This window comes from Rhinichthys klamathensis, unplaced genomic scaffold, assembly GCF_029890125.1.
Source record: "Rhinichthys klamathensis goyatoka isolate OS25496 unplaced genomic scaffold, OSU_Roscu_1.1 h1tg000331l_1, whole genome shotgun sequence".
Classification (NCBI taxonomy): Eukaryota; Metazoa; Chordata; class Actinopteri; order Cypriniformes; family Leuciscidae; genus Rhinichthys; species Rhinichthys klamathensis.
The window spans coordinates 236,830-252,500 of NW_026606846.1; the positions used below are offsets into that span (position 1 = coordinate 236,830).

The 15,671-nt window shown below is 46.7% G+C and overlaps 1 protein-coding gene across 1 annotated transcript in view; it reads right to left on the reverse strand.

Moving 5' to 3' along the window:
• The window catches only part of grin2ba (glutamate receptor, ionotropic, N-methyl D-aspartate 2B, genome duplicate a), a 101,170-nt gene that overhangs the window by 84,479 nt on the left and 1,020 nt on the right, over nucleotides 1–15,671 (reverse strand). The window contains 3 exon segments of the mRNA XM_056272149.1: nucleotides 5,659–5,729; nucleotides 5,877–5,990; nucleotides 15,537–15,671. The exon segment at nucleotides 15,537–15,671 is cut by the window's right edge and continues 29 nt beyond it. The gene's annotated coding sequence lies outside the window, so the exon portion shown is untranslated.

Consider the following 15,671-nt stretch of genomic DNA (forward strand, 5'->3'; position numbering starts at 1 on the left):
TAACATCAATCTAGACGAGTGATCCCAGTAACATCAATCTAGACGAGTGATCCCAGTTACATCAGTCTAGACGAGTGATCCCAGTAACATCAATCTAAGACGAGTGATCCCAGTAACATCAATCTAGACGAGTGATCCCAGTAACATCAATCTAGACGAGTGATCCCAGTAACATCAGTCTAGACGAGTGATCCCAGTAACATCAATCTAGACGAGTGATCCCAGTAACATCAATCTAGACGAGTGATCCCAGTAACATCAATCTAGACGAGTGATCCCAGTAACATCAATCTAGACGAGTGATCCCAGTAACATCCATCTAGACGAGTGATCCCAGTAACATCAATCTAGACGAGTGATCCCAGTAACATCAATCTAGACGAGTGATCCCAGTAACATCAGTCTAGACGAGTGATCCCAGTAACATCAATCTAGACGAGTGATCCCAGTAACATCAATGTAGACGAGTGATCCCAGTTACATCAGTCTAGACGAGTGATCCCAGTTACATCAGTCTAGACGAGTGATCCCAGTAACATCAATCTAGACGAGTGATCCCAGTAACATCAGTCTAGACGAGTGATCCCAGTTACATCAGTCTAGACGAGTGATCCCAGTATCATCAATCTAGACGAGTGATCCCAGTAACATCAATCTAGACGAGTGATCCCAGTTACATCAGTCTAGACGAGTGATCCCAGTAACATCAGTCTAGACGAGTGATCCCAGTAACATCAATCTAGACGAGTGATCCCAGTAACATCAATCTAGACGAGTGATCCCAGTTACATCAGTCTAGAAGAGTGATCCCAGTAACATCAATCTAGACGAGTGATCCCAGTAACATCAATCTAGACGAGTGATCCCAGTTACATCAGTCTAGACGAGTGATCCCAGTAACATCAATCTAGACGAGTGATCCCAGTAACATCAATCTAGACGAGTGCTCCCAGTTACATCAATCTAGACGAGTGATCCCAGTAACATCAGTCTAGACGAGTGATCCCAGTTACATCAGTCTAGACGAGTGATCCCAGTAACATCAGTCTAGACGAGTGATCCCAGTTACATCAGTCTAGAAGAGTGATCCCAGTAACATCAATCTAGACGAGTGATCCCAGTAACATCAGTCTAGACGAGTGATCCCAGTTACATCAGTCTAGACGAGTGATCCCAGTTACATCAGTCTAGACGAGTGATCCCAGTAACATCAATCTAGACGAGTGATCCCAGTAACATCAGTCTAGACGAGTGATCCCAGTTACATCAGTCTAGACGAGTGATCCCAGTAACATCAATCTAGACGAGTGATCCCAGTAACATCAATCTAGACGAGTGATCCCAGTAACATCAGTCTAGACGAGTGATCCCAGTAACATCAATCTAGACGAGTGATCCCAGTAACATCAGTCTAGACGAGTGATCCCAGTTACATCAATCTATCCCAGTAACATCAGTCTAGACGAGTGATCCCAGTTACATCAGTCTAGACGAGTGATCCCAGTAACATCAGTCTAGACGAGTGATCCCAGTTACATCAGTCTAGACGAGTGATCCCAGTTACATCAGTCTAGACGAGTGATCCCAGTAACATCAGTCTAGACGAGTGATCCCAGTTACATCAGTCTAGACGAGTGATCCCAGTTACATCAGTCTAGACGAGTGATCCCAGTAACATCAATCTAGACGAGTGATCCCAGTAACATCAGTCTAGACGAGTGATACCAGTTACATCAGTCTAGACGAGTGATCCCAGTAACATCAATCTAGACGAGTGATCCCAGTAACATCAATCTAGATGAGTGATCCCAGTAACATCAGTCTAGACGAGTGATCCCAGTTACATCAGTCTAGACGAGTGATCCCAGTAACATCAATCTAGACGAGTGATCCCAGTTACATCAGTCTAGACGAGTGATCCCAGTAACATCAATCTAGACGAGTGATCCCAGTAACATCAGTCTAGACGAGTGATCCCAGTCACATCAGTCTAGACGAGTGATCCCAGTAACATCAGTCTAGACGAGTGATCCCAGTAACATCAATCTAGACGAGTGATCCCAGTAACATCAATCTAGACGAGTGATCCCAGTAACATCAATCTAGACGAGTGATCCCAGTTACATCAGTCTAGACGAGTGATCCCAGTAACATCAATCTAGACGAGTGATCCCAGTAACATCAATCTAGACGAGTGATCCCAGTAACATCAATCTAGACGAGTGATCCCAGTTACATCAGTCTAGACGAGTGATCCCAGTTACATCAATCTAGACGAGTGATCCCAGTTACATCAGTCTAGACGAGTGATCCCAGTAACATCAGTCTAGACGAGTGATCCCAGTTACATCAGTCTAGACGAGTGATCCCAGTAACATCAGTCTAGACGAGTGATCCCAGTTACATCAATCTAGACGAGTGATCCCAGTAACATCAGTCTAGACGAGTGATCCCAGTTACATCAGTCTAGACGAGTGATCCCAGTTACATCAGTCTAGACGAGTGATCCCAGTAACATCAATCTAGACGAGTGATCCCAGTAACATCAGTCTAGACGAGTGATCCCAGTTACATCAGTCTAGACGAGTGATCCCAGTAACATCAATCTAGACGAGTGATCCCAGTAACATCAATCTAGACGAGTGATCCCAGTAACATCAGTCTAGACGAGTGATCCCAGTTACATCAATCTAGACGAGTGATCCCAGTAACATCAGTCTAGACGAGTGATCCCAGTAACATCAGTCTAGACGAGTGATCCCAGTTACATCAGTCTAGACGAGTGATCCCAGTAACATCAGTCTAGACGAGTGATCCCAGTTACATCAGTCTAGACGAGTGATCCCAGTAACATCAATCTAGACGAGTGATCCCAGTAACATCAGTCTAGACGAGTGATCCCAGTTACATCAGTCTAGACGAGTGATCCCAGTTACATCAGTCTAGACGAGTGATCCCAGTAACATCAATCTAGACGAGTGATCCCAGTAACATCAGTCTAGACGAGTGATACCAGTTACATCAGTCTAGACGAGTGATCCCAGTAACATCAATCTAGACGAGTGATCCCAGTAACATCAATCTAGATGAGTGATCCCAGTAACATCAGTCTAGACGAGTGATCCCAGTTACATCAGTCTAGACGAGTGATCCCAGTAACATCAATCTAGACGAGTGATCCCAGTTACATCAGTCTAGACGAGTGATCCCAGTAACATCAATCTAGACGAGTGATCCCAGTAACATCAGTCTAGACGAGTGATCCCAGTCACATCAGTCTAGACGAGTGATCCCAGTAACATCAGTCTAGACGAGTGATCCCAGTAACATCAATCTAGACGAGTGATCCCAGTAACATCAATCTAGACGAGTGATCCCAGTAACATCAATCTAGACGAGTGATCCCAGTTACATCAGTCTAGACGAGTGATCCCAGTAACATCAATCTAGACGAGTGATCCCAGTAACATCAATCTAGACGAGTGATCCCAGTAACATCAATCTAGACGAGTGATCCCAGTTACATCAGTCTAGACGAGTGATCCCAGTTACATCAATCTAGACGAGTGATCCCAGTTACATCAGTCTAGACGAGTGATCCCAGTAACATCAGTCTAGACGAGTGATCCCAGTAACATCAGTCTAGACGAGTGATCCCAGTTACATCAGTCTAGACGAGTGATCCCAGTAACATCAGTCTAGACGAGTGATACCAGTTACATCAGTCTAGACGAGTGATCCCAGTAACATCAATCTAGACGAGTGATCCCAGTAACATCAATCTAGATGAGTGATCCCAGTTACATCAGTCTAGACGAGTGATCCCAGTAACATCAATCTAGACGAGTGATCCCAGTTACATCAGTCTAGACGAGTGATCCCAGTAACATCAATCTAGACGAGTGATCCCAGTAACATCAGTCTAGACGAGTGATCCCAGTCACATCAGTCTAGACGAGTGATCCCAGTAACATCAGTCTAGACGAGTGATCCCAGTAACATCAATCTAGACGAGTGATCCCAGTAACATCAATCTAGACGAGTGATCCCAGTAACATCAATCTAGACGAGTGATCCCAGTAACATCAGTCTAGACGAGTGATCCCAGTAACATCAATCTAGACGAGTGATCCCAGTAACATCAATCTAGACGAGTGATCCCAGTAACATCAATCTAGACGAGTGATCCCAGTTACATCAGTCTAGACGAGTGATCCCAGTTACATCAATCTAGACGAGTGATCCCAGTTACATCAGTCTAGACGAGTGATCCCAGTAACATCAGTCTAGACGAGTGATCCCAGTTACATCAGTCTAGACGAGTGATCCCAGTAACATCAGTCTAGACGAGTGATCCCAGTTACATCAGTCTAGACGAGTGATCCCAGTAACATCAATCTAGACGAGTGATCCCAGTAACATCAGTCTAGACGAGTGATCCCAGTTACATCAGTCTAGACGAGTGATCCCAGTAACATCAATCTAGACGAGTGATCCCAGTTACATCAGTCTAGACGAGTGATCCCAGTAACATCAGTCTAGACGAGTGATCCCAGTTACATCAGTCTAGACGAGTGATCCCAGTAACATCAATCTAGACGAGTGATCCCAGTTACATCAGTCTAGACGAGTGATCCCAGTAACATCAGTCTAGACGAGTGATCCCAGTTACATCAGTCTAGACGAGTGATCCCAGTAACATCAATCTAGACGAGTGATCCCAGTTACATCAGTCTAGACGAGTGATCCCAGTAACATCAATCTAGACGAGTGATCCCAGTAACATCAATCTAGACGAGTGATCCCAGTAACATCAATCTAGACGAGTGATCCCAGTTACATCAATCTAGACGAGTTATCCCAGTAACATCAGTCTAGACGAGTGATCCCAGATCCCACTAATGATAACTATAACTATCTAACTAAAGCATCTTCACACTATGGGTGACAGGGCCTTTTCTACAACTATGCTTTTTATTAGCGCTGCAGTTTTGTCGTCTGTCTCTTTAAATGCTGGAGCTCTTTAAAGCAGGATGGATTCTGATTGGCTGTCAGTGTTTTGATCGTTCATCAGCTGGAAAACATCATTCTGAAAGTGATTCCAATGATATCGTTTCTCTGTGTTATCATTATAGTTGTGTTGTGGACTCATTGTGTGAACGGGTCTCAGTCGCACATTTACAGTCACGTACATAGAGCATCGCACAATAATCGCATCACTGCACAACATCACCGGATGATAAACATGTGACAGTCAGAACTACACATATGACAACCTGCAGACGTTACTAAAGAGAGAGTTCACACTAAATACACTGTTTCACAGAGGAGAGAACGGTTTACATGATGGAGAGTTACATTCCTAAAACACACACAGTTGTGTTCCTCTGAGTGAGTGTGTGTTGGGTTGATGAGATTTGATGTGTGTGAAACTCTGATGAGAGCAGCAGCTTTCTCACAGATTATCACAGATTACTGTGTGTGTGTGTGTGTGTGTGTGTGTGTGTGTGTGTGTGTGTGTGTGTGTGTGTGTGTGTGTGTGTGTGTGTGTGTGTGTGTGTGTGTCTGTGCGCTTCAGGTGTTGCCATCTTTATGTGATCAAACGTCTGATCTGGACTCAGCAGCAAACGGACCCGTGTGTGTTTGTGTTTGTCTCACCTCGTGTGTGTTCAGCCAAACTCTCACTCCTCCATCTCAGAAACCACATGATTCTGTAGGGCTCTCATTCCCTACAAAACACACACACACACACACACATATGTCAGTATTATTGGAACATATATTTGATACAGTCTTCATATATTCTACAACGTATAAAGAGTTATTGACAAATGTACCCCAGGATCAATAGGGCGTGTGTGTGTGTGTGTATGTACCTGTGGACACTGATAGCAGTCGGTCCGTAGTTTCTCTCTCTGTTCTCGTGTGTGTGTATGTGTGTGTTTGTCCTCTGGAGCTGCTGATCTTCAGTGTCCTGGATTTTAGAGCGTCTGCAGGGAGAGAAAAGACCTTCATCTTCAGACTGAACTCAAAACAACACACACACACACACACACACACACACACACACACAAATTCACAGAGAACGGAAATCATTTTCATAAATGCTCTGTTAAATTGTTTTCCCTCTTAAAAAGTTTGTTTTTTAATCAACGTTTAGCAGGCAAAAACATTTTTTTAAGAGAACAAAACGTATTGTAATTGCTTTGTTTTCAATTATATATTTTAATACTGTGCTTATATTATATAGACATATTATTTGTGACTTTGCTCCACATGTTTTTTTCCATGAGCATCAGAAATGTGATTGAGATTCATGATGAATTATTAAAAACAGACCTATATAAACATCACTGCAACCTTCAATAAAACCAGCAAACGGGTTAAATTTGTAAAACATATACTATATTGCCAAAAGTATTGGGACACCCCTCCAAATCAGTTCAGGTGTTCCAATCACTTCCATGACCACAGGTGTATAAAATCAAGCACTAGGCATGCAGGTGTGGGGTTGTTTGGTGGAGGGGGGTTATGGTGTGGGGTTGTTTGGTGGAGGGGGGGTTATGGTGTGGGGTTGTTTGGTGGAGGGGGGATTATGGTGTGGGGTTGTTTGGTGGAGGGGGGATTATGGTGTGGGGTTGTTTGGTGGAGGGGGGATTATGGTGTGGTGTTGTTTGGTGGAGGGGGGATTATGGTGTGGGGTTATTTGGTGGAGGGGGGATTATGGTGTGGGGTTGTTTGGTGGAGGGGGGATTATGGTGTGGGGTTGTTTGGTGGAGGTGGGGTTATGGTGTGGGGTTGTTTGGTGGAAGGGGGGTTCTGGTGTGGGGTTGTTTGGTGGAGGGGGGATTATGGTGTGGGGTTGTTTGGTGGAGGGGGATTATGATGTGGGGTTGTTTGGTGGAGGGGGGGTTATGGTGTGGGGTTGTTTGGTGGAGAGGGGATTATGGTGTGGGGTTGTTTGGTGGAGGGGGGATTATGGTGTGGGGTTGTTTGGTGGAGGGGGGATTACGGTGCGGGGTTGTTTGCTGGAGGGGGGATTATGGTGTGGGGTTGTTTGGTGGAGGGGGGATTACAGTGCGGGGTTGTTTGCTGGAGGGGGGATTATGGTGTGGGGTTGTTTGGTGGAGGGGGGATTATGGTGCGGGGTTGTTTGGTGGAGGGGGGATTATGGTGCGGGGTTGTTTGGTGGAGGGGGATTATGGTGTGGGGTTGTTTGGTGGAGGGGGGATTATGGTGTGGGGTTGTTTGGCGGAGGGGGGATTATGGTGTGGGGTTGTTTGGTGGAGAGGGGATTATGGTGTGGGGTTGTTTGGTGGAGGGGGGTTATGGTGTGGGGTTGTTTGGTGGAGAGGTGGAGAGGGGATTATGGTGTGGGGTTGTTTGGTGGAGGGGGGTTATGGTGTGGGGTTGTTTGGTGGAGAGGGGGATTATGGTGTGGGGTTGTTTGGTGGAGGGGGGTTATGGTGTGGGGTTGTCTGGTGGAGGGGGGGTTATGGTGTGGGGTTGTTTGGTGGAGGGGGGGTTATGGTGTGGGGTTGTTTGGTGGAGGGGGGACTACGGTGTGGGGTTGTTTGGTGGAGGGGGGGTTATGGTGTGGGGTTGTTTGCTGGAGGGGGGATTATGGTGTGGGGTTGTTTGGTGGAGAGGGGGATTATGGTGTGGGGTTGTTTGCTGGAGGGGGGATTATGGTGTGGGGTTGTTTGCTGGAGGGGGGATTATGGTGTGGGGTTGTTTGGTGGAGGGGGGATTATGGTGTGGGGTTGTTTGCTGGATGGGGGATTATGGTGTGGGGTTGTTTGGTGAAGAGGGGGATTATGGTGTGGGGTTGTTTGGTGGAGGGGGGATTATGGTGTGGGGTTGTTTGGTGGAGGGGGGATTATGGTGTGGGGTTGTTTGGTGGAGAGGGGGATTATGGTGTGGGGTTGTTTGGTGGAGGGGGGATTATGGTGTGGGGTAGTTTGGTGGAGGGGGATTATGGTGTGGGGTTGTTTGGTGGAGGGGGGATTATGGTGTGGGGTTGTTTGGTGGAGGGGGGATTATGGTGTGGGGTTGTTTGGTGGAGGGGGGATTATGGTGTGGGGTAGTTTGGTGGAGGGGGATTATGGTGTGGGGTAGTTTGGTGGAGAGGGGGATTATGGTGTGGGGTTGTTTGGTGGAGGGGGTATTATGGTGTGGGGTAGTTTGGTGGAGGGGGATTATGGTGTGGGGTTGTTTGGTGGAGAGGGGGATTATGGTGTGGGGTTGTTTGGTGGAGGGGGATTATGGTGTGGGGTTGTTTGCTGGAGGGGGGATTATGGTGTGGGGTTGTTTGGTGGAGAGGGGGATTATGGTGTGGCGTTGTTTGCTGGAGGGGGGATTATGGTGTGGGGTTGTTTGGTGGAGGGGGGATTATGGTGTGGGGTTGTTTGGTGGAGGGGGGATTATGGTGTGGGGTTGTTTGGTGGAGAGGGGGATTATGGTGTGGGGTAGTTTGGTGGAGGGGGCATTATGGTGTGGGGTTGTTTGGTGGAGGGGGCATTATGGTGTGGGGTGGTTTGCTGGATGGGGGATTATGGTGTGGGGTGGTTTGGTGGAGGGGGATTATGGTGTGGGGTGGTTTGGTGGAGAGGGGGATTATGGTGTGGGGTTGTTTGGTGGAGGGGGGATTATGGTGTGGGGTAGTTTGGTGGAGGGGGATTATGGTGTGGGGTTGTTTGGTGGAGAGGGGGATTATGGTGTGGGGTTGTTTGGTGGAGGGGGGATTATGGTGTGGGGTTGTTTGGTGGAAGGGGGATTATGGTGTGGGGTTGTTTGGTGGAGAGGGGGATTATGGTGTGGGGTTGTTTGGTGGAGGGGGGATTATGGTGTGGGGTTGTTTGGTGGAGGGGGGATTATGGTGTGGGGTTGTTTGGTGGAGGGGGGATTATGGTGTGGGGTTGTTTGGTGGAGGGGGGATTATGGTGTGGGGTTGTTTGGTGGAGAGGGGGATTACGGTGCGGGGTTGTTTGCTGGAGGGGGGATTACGGTGTGGGGTTGTTTGGTGGAGGGGGGTTATGGTGTGGGGTTGTTTGGTGGAGAGGGGGATTATGGTGTGGGGTTGTTTGCTGGAGGGGGGATTATGGTGTGGGGTTGTTTGGTGGAGGGGGGATTATGGTGTGGGGTTGTTTGGTGGAGAGGGGGATTATGGTGTGGGGTAGTTTGGTGGAGGGGGCATTATGGTGTGGGGTTGTTTGCTGGATGGGGGATTCTGGTGTGGGGTGGTTTGGTGGAGGGGGATTATGGTGTGGGGTGGTTTGGTGGAGAGGGGGATTATGGTGTGGGGTTGTTTGGTGGAGGGGGGATTATGGTGTGGGGTAGTTTGGTGGAGGGGGATTATGGTGTGGGGTTGTTTGGTGGAGAGGGGGATTATGGTGTGGGGTTGTTTGGTGGAGGGGGGATTATGGTGTGGGGTTGTTTGCTGGAGGGGGGATTATGGTGTGGGGTTGTTTGGTGGAGAGGGGGATTATGGTGTGGGGTTGTTTGGTGGAGGGGGGATTATGGTGTGGGGTTGTTTGGTGGAGGGGGGATTATGGTGTGGGGTTGTTTGGTGGAGGGGGGTTATGGTGTGGGGTTGTTTGGTGGAGGGGGGATTACGGTGTGGGGTTGTTTGGTGGAGGGGGATTATGGTGTGGGGTTGTTTGGTGGAGGGGGGATTATGGTGTGGGGTTGTTTGGTGGAGGGGGGATTACGGTGTGGGGTTGTTTGGTGGAGGGGGATTATGGTGTGGGGTTGTTTGGTGAAGAGGGGGTTATGGTGTGGGGTTGTTTGGTGGAGGGGGGATTATGGTGTGGGGTTGTTTGGTGGAGGGGGGATTATGGTGTGGGGTTGTTTGGTGGAGGGGGATTATGGTGTGGGGTTGTTTGGTGGAGGGGGGATTATGGTGTGGGGTTGTTTGGTGGAGGGGAGATTATGGTGTGGGGTTGTTTGGTGGAGGGGGGATTATGGTGTGGGGTTGTTTGGTGGAGGGGGGATTATGGTGTGGGGTTGTTTGGTGGAGGGGGGATTATGGTGTGGGGTTGTTTGGTGGAGGGGGATTATGGTGTGGGGTTGTTTGGTGGAGGGGGGATTATGGTGTGGGGTTGTTTGGTGGAGAGGGGATTATGGTGTGGGGTTGTTTGGTGGAGGGGGGATTATGGTGTGGGGTTGTTTGGTGGAGGGGGGATTATGGTGTGGGGTTGTTTGGTGGAGAGGGGATTATGGTGTGGGGTTGTTTGGTGGAGAGGGGGTTATGGTGTGGGGTTGTTTGGTGGAGAGGGGGATTATGGTGTGGGGTTGTTTGGTGGAGGGGGGATTATGGTGTGGGGTTGTTTGGTGGAGGGGGGATTATGGTGTGGGGTTGTTTGGTGGAGGGGGGATTATGGTGTGGGGTTGTTTGGTGGAGAGGGGGTTATGGTGTGGGGTTGCTTGGTGGAGGGGGGATTATGGTGTGGGGTTGTTTGGTGGAGGGGGGTTATGGTGTGGGGTTGTAAGGTGGAGGGGGGGTTATGGTGTGGGGTTGTTTGGTGGAGGGGGATTATGGTGTGGGGTTGTTTGGTGGAGGGGGGATTATGGTGTGGGGTTGTTTGGTGGAGGGGGGGTTATGGTGTGGGGTTGTTTGGTGGAGGGGGGATTATGGTGTGGGGTTGTCTGGTGGAGGGGGATTATGGCGTGGGGTTGTTTGGTGGAGAGGGGATTATGGTGTGGGGTCGTTCGGTGGAGGGGGGATTATGGTGTGGGGTTGTTTGGTGGAGGGGGATTATGGTGTGGGGTTGTTTGGTGGAGGGGGGGTTATGGTGTGGGGTTGTTTGGTGGAGGGGGGGTTATGGTGTGGGGTTGTTTGGTGGAGAGGGGGATTATGGTGTGGGGTCGTTCGGTGGAGGGGGGGTTATGGTGTGGGGTTGTTTGGTGGAGGGGGGGTTATGGTGTGGGGTTGTTTGGTGGAGGGGGGATTATGGTGTGGGGTTGTTTGGTGGAGGGGGATTATGGTGTGGGGTTGTTTGGTGGAGAGGGGATTATGGTGTGGGGTCGTTCGGTGGAGGGGGGATTATGGTGTGGGGTTGTTTGGTGGAGGGGGGGTTATGGTGTGGGGTTGTTTGGTGGAGGGGGGATTATGGTGTGGGGTTGTTTGGTGGAGGGGGATTATGGTGTGGGGTTGTTTGGTGGAGAGGGGATTATGGTGTGGGGTTGTTTGGTGGAGAGGGGGATTATGGTGTGGGGTTGTTTGGTGGAGAGGGGGATTATGGTGTGGGGTCGTTCGGTGGAGGGGGGGTTATGGTGTGGGGTTGTTTGGTGGAGGGGGGGTTATGGTGTGGGGTTGTTTGGTGGAGGGGGGATTATGGTGTGGGGTTGTTTGGTGGAGGGGGATTATGGTGTGGGGTTGTTTGGTGGAGAGGGGATTATGGTGTGGGGTTGTTTGGTGGAGGGGGGGTTATGGTGTGGGGTTGTTTGGTGGAGGCGGGGTTATGGTGTGGGGTTGTTTGGTGGAGGGGGGGTTATGGTGTGGGGTTGTTTGGTGGAGGGGGGGTTATGGTGTGGGGTTGTTTTTCAGGCTTGGCCTCTTAGTTCCAGTGAAAGGAACTCTTAATGCTTCAGCATACCAAGACAATTTGGACATTTTCATGCTCCCAACTTTGTGGGAAGAGTTTGTGGATGTTCCTGTTCCAGCATGACTGCGCTCCAGTGCACAAAGCAGGTCATAAACACATGAATGAGGAGTTTGGTGTGGAGGAACTGGACTGGCTGCACAGAGTCCTGAGCTCGACCCGATTAATTAGAGCGGAGACTGTAGGCTAGACCTTTTCCTCCAAAATCAGTGCCTGAACATTCCCATAAACACACTCCTAAACCCTGTGGAAAGCCTTCCCAGAAGAGTTGAAGCTGTTATAGCTGCAAAGGGTGGAAAACTCCACATTAAACCCTACGGATTAAGAACGGGATGTCATTACAGTTCATGTGCATGTAAAGGCAAACTTCCCAAAACTTTTGGCAATATATTGTATTTAAAGGGAGAAATATATAAATAGGATCTACCTCGGACTCCACAGTGATTCGTCTAAAAACAGACACAAACGGACAAAACAGTCATCCTGAAATCACACAAATCTGACTCACACTATTTATAAGCAAATGAGCTTCCTGACGAGCACAGATAACTTTCATGATGCATGTTTCATATTTTACTAGTCTAAATTAGCAGAAATGATTAATATTAATTATTAAAAGAATGAAATGAATGAACAATAACACAAGAAGTGAACTGCAGGTGACCAGCATTAAACCACAATACAAAAAAAAAATCTGTGGAAACATGCTGTAATATTTAAGATGAGAACTAGAGCGTGTGTGTGTGTGTGTGTGTGTGTGTGTGTGTGTGTGTGTGTGTGTTTGTGTGTGTGTGTGTGTGTGTGTGTGTGTGTGTGTTTGTGCACACGTTCAGTCGAGGACAGCGTGTTGTAGGGATGGACGAGCCTGTGTGTGTGTGTGTGTGTGTGTGTGTGTTGGCAGCGTCTCAGGTGTCTGGAGTGTCTGGCAGGTATAAACAGGTGTGAATGTGAGCTCAGACCAGCCAGCAGGAGGCGCTGCGACTCCCACACCGACAACAACTACACACTCTTCGTCTAAACTACCGGACACAGTCTTTCAGTGTCGTCACTGGATCAGACGATGATGAGGAGGCGGTCAGACAATTACAGCTGGATGACTGACGAGCTGCTGTAATCTCTAATTACTTCAATCAATTTAAGAGCAGCGCCACTCATCTGAGGAGCTATTAAGAGAAGAGAGAGAGTGTGAGACGCTGAAGTGGGTTATTCAGAGCGAGTGAGTGTGTGTGTGTGTGTGTGTGTGTGTGTAGGCAGTCATATGTAGGTTGGAGGATCCAGAGTTTATGGGGTACAACAGAGACCAGAGGCGAGAGTTCTGCCCATTTGGTTCGGCCCAGTTTCTTAAAGTGGGACTGTGCTGCACTACCTGAGCTCTCCTCTGAGAGACACGCAAACATGGGAAACAGTTCTGCATGCAACATATTAACTGCTAGTGCTTCATCACACTGTTTTATCAGCGATGGATTATTTTTAGAGGCTCTTAAAAGTATTAAAAAGCGATTGCTTACATGACAGACGTTCCATAAGACAGACGGTCAAAACAACAGAAGTTTCACAAGACAGACATTAGGCATGACAAACGTTCAACAAAGGAAACACTCTCAGTAGAAAAGGTTCTATATGTGAAACCCCTGAAAGGTTCTGTATATGAAGCGCCTGGCAGAACCATTTGAGGTTCCACAACAAACATTCAACATGACAGACGTTACAAAATGATAGACGTTCTAAACGACAGACGTTCCACAAGACAGATGTTCCACATGACAAACGTTCCACAAAGGAAACACTCTTTGAAAAAAAATTCTATATGGAACAATAAAGGGTTCTGCCAGGTTCTTTATATACAGAAACTTTTTCATGGGTTTCACATGACAAACGTTTCACACGAAAGATATTCCACAAGAAAGATGTTCCACATGACAAACATTCCACAAAGGAAACACTCGTAGTAGAAAAGGTTCTATATGGAACCTCAAATGGTTCTGCCAGGGGCTTCATATACAGAACCTTTCAGGGGTTTCACATGACAAACGTTCCTCATGACAGACGTTCCACAAGACAAATGTTCCACATGACAAACATTCCACACAAGAGATATTCCACATGACAGACGTACCAAACAACATAAATTCAACAGAACCATTCTGGTTCTGCCTGGCAGAACCATTTGAGGTTCTATATAGAACTTTTCTTCCAGACGTTCCAAACGACAGACGTTTCCCACGTCAGACGTTTAACAACAACAGGCGTTCCACATGACAAACGTTTCACAACGGAAACACTCGTAGTAGAAAAGGTTCTATATGGAACCTCAAATGGTTCTGCCAGGCTCTTCATATACAGAACCTTTCAGGGGTTTCACAAGACAGACGTTCCACAAGACAGATGTTCCAAACAACAGACATTCAACAGAACCATTTGAGGTTCCATATAGAAATTTCTTCTTCCAGGCGTTCCAAACGACAGACGTTTAACAACACAACAGACGTTCCACATGACAAACATTCCACACGAGAATATTCCACACGACAGACGTCGACCAAACAACAGAAATACAACAGAACCATTTGAGGTTCCATATAGAACTTTTCTTCCAGACGTTCCAAACGACAGACGTTTCCCACTACAGACGTTCCACATGACAAACGTTCCACAAAAGAAAGACTCTTAGAAGAGTGTCAACTGGTTCTGCCAGGCCCTTCATATACAGAACCTTTTAGGGGCTCATCATGGGATCATTTTATGCATTTAGTAGCTGGCAAACATACTTTATCACTAGAAAACATGAAAGTATTGTGCAAATATTTAAGACATTTCTCCTTATATAGAACCTCTCTTCTGCTCAGCAAGGATGCGTTTTATTTGATCAGAAATACAGTAAAAACAGTGTAATATTATTATAATGTAAATCAGCTGTTTTCTGTGTGAATATACAGTAAAGTGTAATTTATTCCTGTGATCAAAGCTGAGTTTTCAGCATCATTACTCCAGTCTTCAGTGTCACATGAGGATTTGATGCTCAAGAAATATTTATGATTAATATCAATGTTGAAAACAGTTATATCTTTGTTTATTTGTTTATATGTTACATTAAAAAGGAATTCTAGTCATATCTAGTCTTGATCAACCACAAACAGACACATTAGTGTCAGTCTTGTCATCATTCCTTGCCTTTAACTTCAGTTTTCTAGCGATAAAGTATTTTTAACGAGCTGCTTAATTTAATAAAAATAAATAATGAATTAAAACAAAATGTATATCAATACTAACCGTTGATCACAGATCTGAACTTAAATGGTTAAACAGGCGTACGGTTGGTCTCTTTTAAAATACTTTATTTTATTTTTTACTGAACTAAACATTGTTATTTTATTTTATGCAAAATATATATTTTACAAAATAATTTCGACTATAAAACTGCGATTAAATCAAAGCCAGATAAATTGATATAACAAATATTGATTTATAAAAGGATTTTAAAGTTTGGTAACGCAATTTCAAATCAGTGTTCGCAGGATGATGTTTGAGTGTTTAAACTTTTAAAGGATTTTTGACCTAATTTACGATGTGATCACTAAAATATGCGATAGGGGAAAGGCACTGCCAGTTAACAGACTATATTTAACAAAGAGTTGAATCTTGTATAACTTCAAGTTGAAATTTATTACATTATTTTGATGAGTTAAAGTAAGGGGAAAACATGCTGCCATGATTTACTGACCATATTTTGTCACAGTGTAGAGGAACTGAGAGTGAATATGTATATGATCATGAGTGAATCCTGCAGGATGAGCTCAACTTCATAAATGTGCTTCAAAAATACCAATTACAAAATAAACACACAGCTGTAGATTTAGAGAAGTGTCTAGAGCAGAATCAGGAGTGTGTGTCCTTCTCACACACACACACACACACACACACACTCTCACTCACCGAACAGTGTGCGCGCTCCCGTCCTCCGGCGTCCCGTTCACATTCACCTGAGCTGAATCGGCTTCACTCCGCATTTAGTCCATTGTAAAAGAGCAGAAAGAGGCGTGTGTGTTTGCGCATCTGGAGAAGCGCCTG